Below are 16,956 nucleotides of genomic sequence, written 5' to 3'. Positions count from 1 at the left end.
TTTACGGATCATTATGTAAGGGGGAGTAGTTTTCATGTTGAGATATGTATTGACTAAGGGGGAGTGATACGTATCACCATAGTGTTATTGTCAAAGTTGTGATACAATTGAACTTTGATGTTGTGTAATAATACTATCACTGTATAACAATGATCGTGAATATTTTTTTTCTCATTATTATAGCTACGGATCTTCAACAACTGTGATGCTGAACTTACAACCTTTAGGATCATGGAGTACTTGGAAGTGACGAAGATTTCGAGTCGCGTTGAAGATGCCAAGGAGATCAAGTATGTGGATAAGAAGCTTTTTTTTTTTTTTATCTTTTTTGTAATCCATATGTATTGATAGTTTTGTCACTAAAATTGACAAAGGGGGAGATTTTTAGAGCATTGATCGGTCAAACTCGCATGCGTTGCTATCTCAAGCATGTTTGTCAATGTTAGTGATCAAAACTATAAGTCTTGATTTCTAGCCTATTTGTACATATCTCGGACTAGGACATAGATGGTGTAGTTGAGCTTAAATCTCTCGACGTTCATCTCTTGAAGACGAAGAACTACTAAGGGGAGCTTGTGGAACTTCTTCGACAAAAGGTATGTGGAGACTTGAACTTATCTATCACTTGGAAAGTTTATTTCTATTATCTCCTATATTGATAAATAAGTCGTGTTACGATATAGTTTTCTCTATACACATTTGAGATTTCGAGCTGAGTATATCTCGCTTACATATTTCTCGAAATATGTGTTGGTAAGCTTTCGCTTCGACCAAGTTCATCTTATATCATGAGAAAATTGCCGAGTAACATCTTACATGATTTGTGTGATACAATCATTTGGTGTAAGACTTGGAAGGTTTCAATAATGATTATTTCAATATCTTGAAAATTGCTTTGATGTTGATAGTGTGTGAAAACGTCTATTAACATTATAGAAGAATGTTTCAATGATTGAAATAAAGAGTTGATGATGTAACCATCTTTAGATATAAGTGTATAAGTCCATAAACAGAAAACCAAGAGTATGCATATGTGTGTATACGGATTTGGTGAAGGAGACAGGTTAAGTATGCTTACCCGTACGCATACTGGCGGAAGTTCTCAAACCAAGAATTTCTGCTGAGTTTGGTTTTGGCAAAACTTCCAAACCAGTCACCTTAAGTATGCGTATCCGTACGCATACTGGCGGAAGTTTTTGAACCGAAATTTTTTGCTGAGTTTGGAAACTTTACAAACTCAAAACCGGTTGCTTAAGTACGCATACTTAAGCTGGTTGCTTTGTCAAATCAGTCAATTCCATGAACTTAAACATTTAAATCATAAGGAATGCAATCTTTGCAAACCGTGGCTATAATGTTCATGATTGATTCAAGTGAATCAAACCGATTTGATTTCAATTGTGTTTTCTAAACAACTCAACAACTCTTAACTAGTTTCATTTGAGTCATTTGAACTAGTTATTGTTAAGATGAATAAGGTTGATATGAGAGTAATCATATGGCTAAGCTCGGTTAACTATTTGTGAACCAACATGGTGTACACGTTTAGGTACGGCTACATAAACCTAAATGAGGGTATATTTCATTTGTGTGTAACAAGTTAAGTTCGATCTAACGGTTGAAAGATATTAGCTTGGTTGAATCAGGTTTTTCATCTAACGGTGAATATTGAATGCTTTGTTACCAAGATAACTTGGATTCCAAACCCTGATTTGAAAACTATATAAAGGAGAACTCTAGCAACTGGGAAACCTAATCCCCACACCTCATTTGTGTTACTAGTTGCATAACTAGAGTCGATTCTCCTTTAACCTTAGGTTTCTTCTCGAGACCCTGTAGGTTAACGACTTGAAGACTTCATTGGGATTATGAAGCCAGACCCAACTACTATCTTTGTAGTTGTGTGATCTGATCTTGTTGTTTCTATCGTGTTGAGTGCAATTGAAATAATTTTCTCGAGATTCTATATCTCCGATAGTCAAGATAGAAAAGTAATCACAAACAAACTTCGTCTCATCGTTTGTGATTCCGCAATAACTTGTTTCACTATTCGATTAAGTTTATTGTGAGGAGATTGATAATACTAGGTTGTTATTCGGGAATATAAGTATGGTTTATCAATTGGTTCTTGTTCACCTTAATTTATCAAAAGACGGAACAAAAACTCTTGGGTATTTCTGTGGGAGACAGATTTATTCAATCCTATAGACTTTCTGTGTGAGACAGATTTGTCTATCAAGTCTTCGACTATGGGTCTTAGCAACTCTTAGTTGTGGGTGAGATCATCTAAGGGAATCAAGTGCGTAGTATCCTGCTGGGATCAGAGACGTAAGGAGCGCAACTGTACCTTGAATCAGTGTGAGATTGATTAGGGTTCAACTACAGTCCAGTCCGAAGTTAATTGGTAGTAGGCTAGTGTCTGTAGTGTCTTAATACAGTGTGGTATTCAATCTGGACTAGGTCCCGGGGTTTTTCTGCATTTGCGGTTTCCTCGTTAACAAAATTCTGGTGTCTGTGTTACTTATTTTCCGCATTATATTTTTTTATATAATTGAAATATCACAGGTTGTGCGTTAAGATCAATCAATTAGAATATCCAACCTTTGGTTGTTGATTACATTGATTGATACTTGAACATTGGTCTTTGGTACCGTTCAAGTAATTAATCTTATATTAAATCAGGCTCGCAGATTTCTATTTGCTGATTGCGGATTGAATTAAGAGTTAGAGATATTAAACTCTTTGATATAATTTAATCTAGATTGAGTCTAACTGTCTAGTTGATTCTCTGGAAAGTGTATTGGAGTAAATCCTCTCATATTGCCAAACGAATTATTGGGGGTGGTTGGTGTACCCCCGCATTTTCAGATTAGGTCAAGACCAAAAGATTTCTGCAATTCGCAATGCAATTATTAGAAACAATGTCACAATTTGTTCAATCCAGGAATCAAAAAGGGTTTTGGTCAATGATACTCTTATTAGGTCATTATGGGGAAGCTCAAGTTGTAATTTCTTACATCTGTCGTCGATAGGAGCTTCAGGAGGTATTATTGTTATGTAGAGAGAATGAGTTGTTACTATGGAATATTACATGTTGGGTGCCTTCACTTTAACAATCAAATTCAGGAATGTAGTTAATAATTTTGTTTGGGATTTTACATCTGTTTATGGTGCTTCAGACTCGGGTGATTACAGGCAGTTCTGGAATGAATTAGACGATGTGAGACTGTTGTTCGATGATCCGTGGTTGGTCGGAGGAGACTTCAACACAATTCTTCTACAAATCTGAGAGGAATTTGCCCGGGGGGTGCATTGCCAGCAGAAGATTCTTCAAAAAAATTGTAAGTAGACACTCCCTTATAGACATCCCCATGAATGGTGGAAGATTTACATGGTCCAACTGCCAACAACCTCCCCTGTTAGTTAAATTTGACAGATTCCTGTTTACAGAAGATTGGATGTCACAATGCCCTACAATTATTCAGTTGCGACTCAAAAGACCAATCTCGGATCATGCTCCGGTGATGTTACATTGCAACTCAGGTGTTAAAATTGTTTCTCCTTTTAGGCTAGACAATTACCTTTTACTTCATCCTGCTTTCCTTGATAACATGAAATTGTGGCGGGCTAACTTGACTTTTTTTGGTAAACCTAGTTATGTGTTTGCTAAGAAACTTCAGGCCTTAAAACATTTTATTAAGTCTTGGAAAAAGTCTTTAGGTAATTTGAAAAATCAGATTATTACTCTTGAAGAAACTATTGATTTACTGGACTGCTCTGAAGAAATTGCTCAGCTTTCTAATACTGAAATTGTGGACAGAGAAAATGCTAAGCGGAAACATGCATCTCTCTCTCTAGATTTGGCTAGGAAATTGGCTCAACAGGCTAAAGAAATGTGGTTCAGAGATGCGGAGAGTAACACAAAGTACCTCCATCAGATTGCCTCTTATAAATACATGCTTAACAATATCAATTGCCTTCACATTGATGGTGATATTACTTTTGATAAAAATAAAATAATGCAAGAAGCTACAGTCTTTTATTCTTCCTTGTTTATTGAGCAATTCCCGTCTAGGCCAAGATTTGATGATCTAACTATGCCTAGTATTTCAGTGGAGGACAGGATTTCTATTGAGAGGTCGTTTACTGAAGAAGAGGTAAAACTTGTTATTTGGCAGTTTGGTAAGAATAAGGCCTCAGGCCCGGACGGATTTACTATGAAATTTTTTAAGGTTTCTTGGGATATTATCAAATCTGATTTGATGCAGGTAATCAAGGAATTTGAAACTACCTTTTCTTTAGATTGTAGGATCAATTGCACCAACTTGAAGCTGATTCCAAAAATTAGTGGTGTTGTTTCGCTACACAATTTCAGGCCAATAAGTTTAATAGGAGGGGTTTACAAGATCATCTCAAAGTTACTTGTAGAGCGATTGAAGAAGGTTCTCCCTAACTTAATCTCTGATTATCAGGGTGCCTTTTTTCATGATAGGCAAATTAATGACGGCATTTTAATAGCTGCTGAATTAATTGATTCAAGAAAGAGGGCAGAAAAATCCGGTATTTTGTGTAAGGTGGACTTCGAGAAAGCATTCGACAACATAAATTGGGGATGCAATGATTTAGTCTTGGGAAAATGTGGTTTTGGACATGTGTGGCGCAGCTGGATCAAATGGTGCATTTCCTTCGCAAGATTCTCTATTCTTATCAATGGCGAAGCTACTCCCATGTTCAAATAACAGAAAGGAATTCGTCAAGGAGATCCTATTTCTCCCTTCCTTTTTATATTGGTGGCTGAAATTCTTTCATTGATGCTCAAAAAAGCTGGCTCTTTGGATTTGATTTCAGGATTTCAAGTGGAGGTATTGTTATTCACCATCTCCAATTCGCAGACGACCTACTAGTTTTTTTGGACGACAATGTGGAACAGGTACTTAATTTAAAGCATATCTTGTTTGCTTTTGAATTAGTGTCCGGGCTTCGTGTTAATTTCAGAAAGAGTGCCATTGTGGGTATTGGATCAAACCATAATGGAACTAAATGTTCAATAGCTTTTGGTTGTGACCTTGTTCAACTGCCAATTAATTACCTGGGTATTCCCCTAGGAAGTAAATCAAAAATCAAACCAATATGGGATGTTATAATTCAGAGAATTTTACAGAGATTGTCAACTTGGAAAAGGAAATACCTTTCTAAAGGGCAGAGGTTATTGTTGATTAATAGTGTACTGGCAAGCTTGCCTATATACTATCTTTCTATGTTTCTAATGCCGATCTCGGTTGTGAAAGAAATAGAGAGAATTGTTAGAGACTTTCTTTGGGGCTCGTCGGATACTTCAAAGAAAAGGAGTTGGGTTAATTGGGCTAAAGATAATATCCCAAAAAGCAGAGGTGGTATTGGTATTAAAAAGTTGAAGCTTGTAAATAAAGCCTTGCATTGCAAGTGGATTTAGAGATACGAAGCTGAGAAGAAAGCACTTTGGAGACAAATAGTGTATCAAAAATTTGGAGGTAATCCTAACTCTTTTGTTCCTAACTCTTCATCTACATCTATGGGTCATAGCTTATGGGATGGTATTTTGAAATCTAGGAATCATATTCTTCAAGACACTATATTTCATTTGAACAATGGTTGTAGTATTCTTTTTTGGAAAGACAGATGGCTAGGAAATAACAATTTACAACTTGCTTTTCCATCTCTTTATAATCTTTCCAAAAAGAAAACTGCCACAATAAGAGAATGCATTTCTTCTGTTTATGCCTGGGATTTAGATTTCAAAAGGAACTTAAATGAGAATGAATTGGGTGAAGTGGTTCATTTATTACAAACTCTTGGAGACCCAGCTGATATTGTGGGTGATTCAGATTTGGATGATACTAGACAGTGGGATGCAGGGTGTGATTTCAATATTGCCAATTGATATAAATCTTTGGATATTGATGGTTATCTCATTTTCCCTCACAAACAGTTATGGAATTCTCGGGTTCCTTTAAAAGTATATTTTCTAGTATGGACTTTGTGTAACAAAGGAGCTCCTACTTTAGATTTTCTTTTCAAGGCGGGTAAATCAAATACATACAGATGCCTTTTCTGTACTACTGAACTGGAGACTAATATGCATCTTTTCCTTCATTTTTCTGAAACTTCTAAAATCTGGAATTATTTTTTGAATTCTTTCGGGTATAATTGGGTTTTTGCTGATAATGTTAAATCTACTCTTTGGGAATGGCCTATTAAGAAGAGTATGAATATGAAGAAGAAGCTGTGGGGTCTTATTCCTTTTGCCATTTGGTGGACAATCTGGCACGAAAGAAATGCAAGGCTTTACGACAATAGAAGAAGAAATATTAATCAACTTATAATTTCTGTAAAGTGCACACTGCCTACTAAGATTTTTGATGGCTACTATTTGAGTACCTTAATTTGTAATTGGGATGCTGTGATTGGCAATTGCTGATTACTTATTTTTTCCTTTGTAAGACGTCACTCCTTTCTGACATCTTACTTTTAATATAATTTTCCCTTTTTTCGTAAAAAAAAAGTACCAGCTTATAAAGTGAGCTCTATCAAGAAATATATCAAAGAGTTATGTCTCTATTTCTCAATGCAATCAGCAAATCAAACAGATAGAAATCCGTGAGCCTAATTGTTATGAAAAATAACTTGGATGGTACCAAAGACATATACCCAAGTGTCAATCATTTTATATCCAACACATAAAGGTCGGATTTACCAATTGATTGAACTATGCACAACCTGTGATATTTCAATTATATAAACAAATATAATGTGAAAAAGAAATAACACAGACACCAGAAATTTTGTTAACAAGGAAACCGAAAATGCAGAATAACCCCGGGACTTAGTCCAGCTTTGAACACCACACTGTATTAAGACGCTACAGACACTAGCATACTACAAGTTAACTACGGACGAGAATGTAGTTGAACCATAACCAAGTCCTACACCGATCCACGTCGGATTCTGTGCACTTAATGCCCTTAGCTGATCTCACTCATAACTAAGAGTTGCTACGACCCAAAGTCGAAGACTTATAAACAAATCTTTCTCCCAAGGATAAGTCTATTTTGATAGATAAATTTGTATCCTACAGAAGTACCTATGAAGTTTTATTTCGTCTTATGATAAATCAAGGTGAAAAGGAACCAATTGATAATCCGGTCTTATACTCCCGAAGAGCAGCCTAAAAATACCAATCACCTCACAATAACTTAACTATATGGTAGTAGAAGAAGTTACTACGGAACCACAAAGTCTGAGACGAAGAACTTTGTGATTACTTTTTATATCTTACCTATCGGAGATAATTCTCTAGCAAATCTTAGCGAAGATAGTACTCAATACGATAAAACAAGTAAGATCAGAATACACAACTACAGAGAAAATAGTTGGATCTGGCTTCACGAATTCCAAATGAAGTCTTCAAGTCATTAACCTAATACGGTTTCGGAAAAACCTAGGTTAAAGGAGAACCTACTCTAGTTTGCAACTAGGACACAGGAAAGTGTCGGGATTAGGTTTTCCAGTTGCTAGAGTTATTCCTTATATAATCTTTCAAATCAGGGTTTGCTTATAATCAAAGCTAAGATAACTTAGTAACAAAGCATTCAATATTCACAGTTAAATAAAATACTGATTTAAGATTCAAGCTAAGTCTGCTTAGAAATAAAGCAATTAATCTCCACTGTTAGATGGTCTTATCTTGTTACACACAAATGAAATATACCTTCATTTATATATGGGTAACCGTATCTAAACGTTTATATTAAGTTGGCTCAATAATAGTTAACCGAAGTTAGCCATAGGAACACTTTTTTCTTAACCACATTCATCTAGCACTTTTAGATCAAATATGATTATCAATCAAACATGAAAGATAATCAAATGTATTTAATTATGTTTCAAATAAAGTTGTTCAATTGTTCACTATTTCATAGTGAAAAAGTGGGGGTACAACAACCTCACCTAATAATTCGCTTAACAATCTATATGGACTAACTCTAATATACTTTTAAGAGAATCAACTAGACAGTCAGACTCAATCTTAAAAAGTATATCAAAGAGTTATATCTCAATTTCTCGATTCAATACTTACTCAAGCAAATAGAAATCTGCGAGTCTAATTGAATACAAGAAAAATTAACTTGAACGATACCAAAGACCAATGTTCAAGTATCAATCAATTTCAATCAACAACCAAAGGTCGGATTTCCCAATTGATTGATTCAACGCACAACCTGTGATATTTCAATTATATAACAAAATATAATGCGGAAAAGAAATAGCACAGACACCAGAAGTTTTGTTAACGAGGGAACCGCAAATGCAGAAAAACCTCGGGACCTAGTCCAGATTGAACACACACTGTATTACTGTAGTTGAACCCCAATCAATCTCACACTGATCCAAGGTACAGTTGCGCTCCTTACGTCTTTGATCCTAGTAGGATACTACGCACTTGATTCCCTTCACTCTCACCCAAAACTAAGAGTTGCTATGACCCAAAGTCGAAGACTTTAATAAACAAATCTGTATCACACAGAAAATTCTACAGGAATAGATATAAATTTGTCTCCCACAGAAATACCTACGAGTTTTGTTATGTATTTTGATAAATCAAGGTGAACAGGAACCAATTGATAACCCAGACTTATATTCCCGAAGAACAACCTAGTATTATCAATCACCTCACAATAATCTTATTAGACTAGCGAAACAAGATATTGTGGAATCAAAAATGATGATATGAAGGTGATTGTGACTACTTTTCTATCTTGCTTATCAGAGAAATTAATCTCGATCCAATCTTACAATTGTACTCAATACGATAGAAACAACAAGATCAGATCACGCAACTACAGAGAAAATAGTTGGGTATGGCTTCACAATCCCAATGAAGTCTTCAAGTCGTTAACCTACATGGTCTCGGGTAGAAACCTTAGGTTAAAGGAGAGTCGACTCTAGCTTATACAACTAGTATCACACAGGAGGTGTGGGGATTAGGTTACCAGTTGCTAGAGTTCTCCTTTATATAGTCTTCCAAATCAGGGTTTGCAATCTAAGTTACCTTGGTAACAAAGCATTCAATATTCACCGTTAGATGAAAACCTTATTAGATTCAAGTTATTATCTTTCAACTGTTAGATCAAACTTATCTTGTTATACACAAATGAAATGCACGTTCATTCAGGTTTGTGTAACCGTACCTAAATGTGTACACCTAGTTGGTTCAACAGTAGTTAACCAAATGGTTAGTCATATGAGCACTTTCATATCAACCATATTCATCTTCACCATAACTAGTTCAAATGACCCAAAAGAACTAGTTAGAGAGTTGTTCAATTGCTTAGATCTCGTAGAAGTATACAAGACACAATCGAAGAAAAAACGATTTTGATTCACTCGAATCAATTCATGAACCTTATAGCCACGGTTTGTAAATATGCCTTCCTTAGTCTATATAAGCTTAAGTTAACGAATAAACCATTTTTAGAAAATAACCAACTCAAGTAGGCACACCGGTACGCATACTTAAGTACCCGGATTAAGTTTGTTTTCAGTTCAAAAACTCCAACATAAATTCACGGGGCGTGAACTTCCGACAGTACACGTACAAGTACGCGGACTTTAGTTCCGGTTATCCTGAGCAGCAAAGTACGCATACTTTGGTTCAAGGATTATGAACTTACACAAGTATGAGTTCACATACAATGTTTATATCCGTTCAAGGTTATAAATTCTAAACTCTCATTTCAATCATTGAAACATTCTTAGAGGATGTTAAATAGAGGTTATTCACACACTATTCTTCATCAAAACGATTTTCAAGATATTGAAATAATCAACACGACTTTCGTCACTTGTAAAGATGAACTTGGCCAAAGTGAAAGCTTACCAACACATATTTCGAGAAATAGATAAGCGAGATAAACTCAGCTAGAAATAGCAAATGTGTATAATCGACGTCTATATAGAAATACGACTTTTGTCTCAAGATAGGGGATAGAGTAGATAGACTTTTGAGTGATAGATAAGTTCAAGTCTCCACATACCTTTTAGTCGATGAAGTTTCACCAGTTCCTTGAGTAGTTCTTCGTCTTTGTATGATGAACTCCGTGGACTATAGAGCACAACTATACTTTCTATCCTAGTCCGAGACTTAGCTATAAGTAGAATAGAAATCAAGACTTATAGTTTTGGAAACTAAACTTGATAAACAAGCTTGAGATAGCAACGCTTGCGAGTTCGACCAAGCAATGCTCTAACACATAAAAATATATATGAACAAATCGAAACAAAATCGGATTGATTCATAATCGTACAAAGTACTTATACAAGAATCAATTCATTAACATTAAGCCACGGTTTTTAAAGATTGGATTCCTTAATTCATAAATATTTTAGTTCATGAGTATGAAAAACATACTAACCGATTTTAGAACTTAACCACTGTGTTCGCAAACCAGGTATGCGAACATCAGCTCCAGACCTTGGCATGTCCATCCATTCGCAAACCAGGTACGCGAACAGCCGTCCCTGACCCAATTCAGGTAGAAGCGTTTGCATACTAGGTACGCAAATAAGGTTCCCGGACCTTTACAGATAAAACCGTTCGCATACTAGGTACGCAAACAAGGGTCTCTGAAATAAATCATAACAATACAGTTCGCATACTAGGTATGCATATCGTGTTGTATCCATACATGGTTAATTGCTCTAAACTCCTATTTTAATCATTGAAACATCCTTAGAAGACGACAATGGTTGTCTCACACAAACCATTATCTTCAAGTAATTTTCAAGTGATCAAATGATCAATACGAAACATTCCAAGTCGACATCAGATGATTGCCTCACACAAATCATGTAAGATATTTCAAGGCAATTTCCACATGATCATCTTCTGACTTAATATTTAGTTTCCAACAAATAGATTGTTTCCAACTAAACTCGTCAAGAATATGATGAACATAGTTAAAGAAAAAGGCTTCCAACACATATTTCAATAAATAAATAAGCGAGATAAACTCAGCTTGAAATATCAAATGTGTATACTATAAAAGTCTATATATCTATAAGACTTAGTCTCATTAGGAGATAGAATAGAATAGACTTCTGAGTGATAGATAAGTTTTAGTCTCCACATACCTTTTGTTGATGAAGTTCCTCCAAGATCCTCTCAGTAGATCTTCGTCTTCAATTAGTGAACGCCGTGAAGTCTAAAGCTCAACTACACATTCTATCCTAATCCGAGACATAGCTATAAGTAGACTAGAAATCAAGTATATAGTTTTGATCAACTAAACTTGACAAACAAGCTTGTGATAGTAACACTTGCGAGTTCGACCGAGCAGTGCTCTAACAATCTCCCCCTTTGTCAATTTTAGTGACAAAACTATCAATACATATGGATTACAAAATAAATAAACTTTGTAGATTGTCATCCATCATAATTGATTTCCTTGGCTCTTCAACATTCCTTTAATTCTTCGCTACTCCAAGTACTCCAACGATTCTGAACGTGTTCAACTCAGCATCATTGTTGTTGAAGATCCGTAGCCATAACAATAAGAAAACAAATGTTCTCAATCATTGTTATACAAAGTCATAGTATTATTACACCGCATCAAAGTCCAATTGCATCACAACTTTGACAGTAATACTATGGTGATATGTATCACTCCACCTTAGACAATACTTCCATCTCACAATGAAAACCGCTCCCCCTTACATAATGATCCGTAAACCATATGTATGTAGTATGAACTACCAAATAATTCCCCCCCCCCCTTTTTGTCAATATAAATTGGCAAAGGTACGACAACTACGAGATCATAATGAAATTCTCAAAGAGATAATTCATGACTAAAAGAGAACATGTCAACTTTGTTTCGATGAGTTCACATAGTCGAAACTTAATGTATTCATCAAGGACTTTATAAAGATACAATATAACTCCTACAATATTCCGTAACCGCACTCCCCACAAAGATTTGGCAATTAAGCACAAGTTCAATTAAAAACTCTCCCCATAATATGTCATGAATAAGGAAGCAATATATTTGGAAGAATTACGATATCTAATTTCGGCTTAAGGAAAGGAAAACATGATTGAAAAGTGAAACGTGAGTAGAGAGATAATAATTAGACTAAAATTTACAAGGGATAATTAAGTAATTTATGTAGGTGTTAATTGAGTATATTTATTTTATCAAGATATTTGTTATTTTAATAAAAATTGTTAAAACACAAAAAGAGCTAATCATTGCTCCTTAACATGTATCATGGGATACAAGTTAACAAGAGCCATATTAAGATTACTTTTCTAAGGAACAGAAACCAAGGTTTGGAGAATGGGTCATGGCTAAGTGGGCGTGACCGTTATAATTACTCTCATATCAACCGAGTTTCGGGTAAAAACACGTTACTTAGGGGGGAAATGCATTTTTATAGGTTATTCTAAAATAACGGGCGTTATAACGGTTAAATAAAAATAAAAAACAATTATGGTATGAAATTCCTATCTAACGGTTATAACATGCGTGAAAACAGTTGTAACGGGTTGAATAACGTTGTTACAACGTTTTTTATATATTGTTATTTTATTCTTTTATTTTTAATATTTAAGATTTTAATTATAATTTTTTAATCTTTAATTTAAATAATAAGGAATCGTAAGAAAATATTTTTATATTCTTTTTGCTAATATTTTATTTTTATATTTTTTAATCTTCAGGTCTTCAGAGTAATACTTGTATGTCTCAACATTTCTAGACTTTCTAGTCTAACCTAAACGAAATTGACTATAGTATTTAATCAAGCGACACTAAATGAGTTTTGATACTTAAATATGACAAACAAACTTGAAATACCAACGCTTGGTGAGTTCAACCGAGCAATGCTCTAACAGAAATAGGGTCCAGATGTCTTCCGATTACAACCCTTAGGTTTGATAGGTTTATCCAACCTTTTCTTGTGACCAATTTTTGGTTTGTTCATACCAAAAGTTGTCTTACAAGAACAGACAAGTGTATTCCTCAATTTCGAATTCTCCACTTTCAACTTTCTGATTTCATCTTGACAACAATTGATGTCATTGATGAGTTTAAATACTTGTTCTTTTTCAGGACATAGAGAGAGTTTGTTTATCATAAGACGCTTGTTAAGTTTTTCTTTATCATTCAGATAACTTAATATGATTTGATCAAACGATGATTTGCTTCCTTTGATTTCAGATTCAAAAGACTGAATTTTTTCATCATGACAAAGAAACTCTTGTTGAAAAACCTTAGAGGTGAACTCTTCTTGAGTATCTACTGTTGAAAGTATTTCTAAATAATTGATTTCTGTAATGGTTGCAATACGATCCGTCATACAATCTTAATACACATGGTATCACTTGTGATCGGTCACACCAGTTAACAGGAACGGTTACACTAGTTACAATGATCAGTCATACATAGTCATGATCGGTCACACCAATTACTAGGATAGGTCACACCAATTACAAGGATCGAACATACCATCACATGTTGATTAATTAGGATCGGTTACACCATTTACAAAACTGGTCATACCAAATAATAAGTCAAGCACTGTGATTTGTTATACCAAGATACATAACCTAAGTTAAGATCGGTTCTTCCATTTCATACATATTGGTCATCCAAAGATTTGCAATGAATACCCGGACCAATAAGCCTATGATTTCCCTTTTGATTAATTCACGAAACAAGTTCATGAATGTACTTCCTTTAAGCAAATGCAAAACATTGTTTCCTAGGATAAAATCTTCACCATAACCCATTCACATAATCATAACAATATATACAAGATTATGCCGATGTGATATCTACGAAGTTCAAAAGATAAGCGTTACAATTCGTAGTCTAATTCCTTAATACAATGATCATACTATTATGATCATGTCACATTACTAGAGTATTCTACAATATGTACAGTATATACAGCTTCGCAGTTATGTTTTCATTATAGCACGAGTTGAAAGATACTTTAGGAATGTAACAATTTAAGTCAATATTACTAAACTCAAGTGGAAGGATGATGTCATCGTTGTAGTTCGTTACTTCTTCACCTTCTTCAGGTCTTCGGAGTAATACTTGTATGTCTCAACATTCCTAGACTTTTTAGTCTAACCTAAACGAAGTTGACTCTAGTATTTAATCAAGCGACTCTAAATGAATTTTGATACTAAAATATGACAACCAAACTTGACATACCAATGCTTGGTGAGTTCAACCGAGCTATATTCTAACAAAGATTGCTTGCTAATTTAAGTATTTATAGACCAAGGTTTTTTGGAAAACAAGGAAATTCCAAAACCGGAAATATTCGCATTAAAGTACCTAATTTCGGTTTTCCTATTTCCAATAAATGTCAAATAATATTTACGAAATATGTCTTAGAAAATATCTATTATTAGTTTAGCACATTAACTAATAATCCTTTTCCAGAGGGTATACTTTAATTGCAGCTGGTAATTAAATAATCTAATATCGAAAATCATAATCAAATGCTTTTCAATATTTCGGTTTGGGATCACCTTGAGCATCAAGGAGTTCAAATAATGTCGACATCTAGAAGCTTCCTATTTCCTTTAATAATTGATATCGCAATCATAAAATTAGAGATGGAGGTTTTTTCTTGCAAGCCGCTATCACGGGAAAATAAGATGTACCATTCTCCCCGTCTTCCCCGATAAATATAACGATAACTATTAAGGTATTTGCAAAAATAAAACCTGCATTCGTTAACTTATTCCAAAACTTATTTTCATTTGCATATCCTCGAACTTTACCCAAGGTATATTCATCGAAGTCTTTCTCATAATATTTCGAATGGTTTGTTAATTCTCTTGTCAACTTTAGAAGGATACAGTCTCAGTCCTCCTCTACACTCAAATAATTTTGGGGAAGGATATCCATATCAACAAACTTGGCCATGTGCCTTAACTTTATATAAGGAAAAACTTTCAGAAAAAAACTGCAGGTGACAGTCCATGCAAGGCTTTTTGACTTACCAACTTTGAACTGAAAATCAGCGGTAAGTCATGGTATTTATACCATTATGATGTTGATTTTATGAGTTATGGATTATGTTAATACTAGGGTAAAGTCTGATTTCGACAAAAGGTAAAGTTTACATGATTAATTAAAATAATAAATAAATAAAAGAGTTCTCTGAGATAATAAGAAATAAAAATAAGAATGAAGAAAACTTACCAATAAAGTTTTTAAAAGCTTCTTCCATTGTCGCAGCTCCATTAAAAAATTAAAGTATATTTATTAAAAACATAATATCATCAGGTTACTCCACTATTGAGATTTGTTAAAAAGATCATTAGTACAACTCTTGTTTCACTTCCATAAAATTAAACAGAAAAAAAATAATGTAAAATCTAAAAATGGAAGTGAAAAACATAACAAACCACAGTTAATAAATAAGGTTACACAACAAGATGTTTGTTATTAAACACCTTCAAATAAAAGTAAAAGAGAAGAAATGAGTATTGAATGAGAGGGAGAAATAGAATGTCATAAACCTAATAGTACCTCAGCATAAAGTTTAAGAAATATTACTATAATAAAGAAAAGGGGGACTTTGAACCGTGACCCTTTTTTTTACGGAACTACTCTTGCTAACACCAGTTAACAGTATACAAACTTTCTAACACAGGTAAAATTGCAACACCAACAAATGTAACTACCCAAATTTGAATCTTTCTACTCATGTTGCAAACACATTATAGTTTCTTCCTCTAAAAATCACCAAAACAATGACCAATTGACATTTAAACATTAACTATTGGCCTATTTTGCGTTTCCTCCCCTGCCAAGATCGCTAATTAGTGTTTCCTCCCCAAATAAATTGAAATTAGGGTTTCCTCCCCTCGTTACATTTTCCATACAACTTCCAGTTAGTTGAATCAGCAAGGATATACGCGTGGCAAAAATGTACACATGTCGAACAAAATTACAAAAATACCCCCATTTGTTTAAATCAAAATCAAAATCTGAAATGAATTACCAGCAACTCGTGTTCTTCCCTGCAACTGAAACTCAGACACTCGTCTGCATCTTCAACGGAAACACAACATCACCACCAACTCCTTTTAACTCAGAACACCCATTTATGGTAGCAACACAATTTCATCTCCACCAGCCTCATCTCTTTCTCTGCTTCAAACCGATTCAACAAATCCTAACTATCATCTGTAATTGACTACCAACAATAATCAAACTCAAACCCACTCTCTAAATTCATCTAATTCAACTCAAGATCACCAGATCCATCTTCAATATCATTATTTCATCGATTCAGCGAATTCAATTTCTCGATATCCAATTCGACTCAAACCCTAGACAGGCCCATCAAACCTGGATACCCAAATCAATCTCACCACCAAACCTAATTTTTCATCTGCAACTTCATGCAACAATCCAATCAAATTATTGTTTAAATTAGTGTTATGAATAGGGGATTTGCCACTGTGTTGATGGCAATGGGTATTGATGGGAATCTGAGATGAGACAGATGGATATGTGTTCAGAGTTGTAAGAGATGAAGCTACATCAATAGAGATTTGAGATGGGGTTTACATAGAATATGGAATTGGAAATCAACTGAAGATGGGTTTTTGGTTGAATCCGAAAACCAACAACTCGAGTTGGTAGACGGTGAAACTAATGGTTCTGTGAAGGGATTGAGAAATGGAATTGAGGGCCGTGTTAGAGAAGAACAATGGATTTAATGGGTTTGCTGAGTTATTGTTATACTAGTGAAGATACAGTCGTGTATGAGATTATGGAGAAGATTGTTTTTTGTTGTTGACGGAGCTGTTGGTGAATGAAGGTGCCGAGAATAGATTGTGCTGCAGGGGTCTCATAGAAATTAGGGAAGACTCTGAAATGATGA

This window comes from Papaver somniferum, chromosome 2 (genome assembly GCF_003573695.1).
Source record: "Papaver somniferum cultivar HN1 chromosome 2, ASM357369v1, whole genome shotgun sequence".
Taxonomy (NCBI): Eukaryota; Viridiplantae; Streptophyta; class Magnoliopsida; order Ranunculales; family Papaveraceae; genus Papaver; species Papaver somniferum.
The sequence above is the reverse complement of the archived record's forward strand: the minus strand, read 5'-3'. Positions refer to the sequence as shown.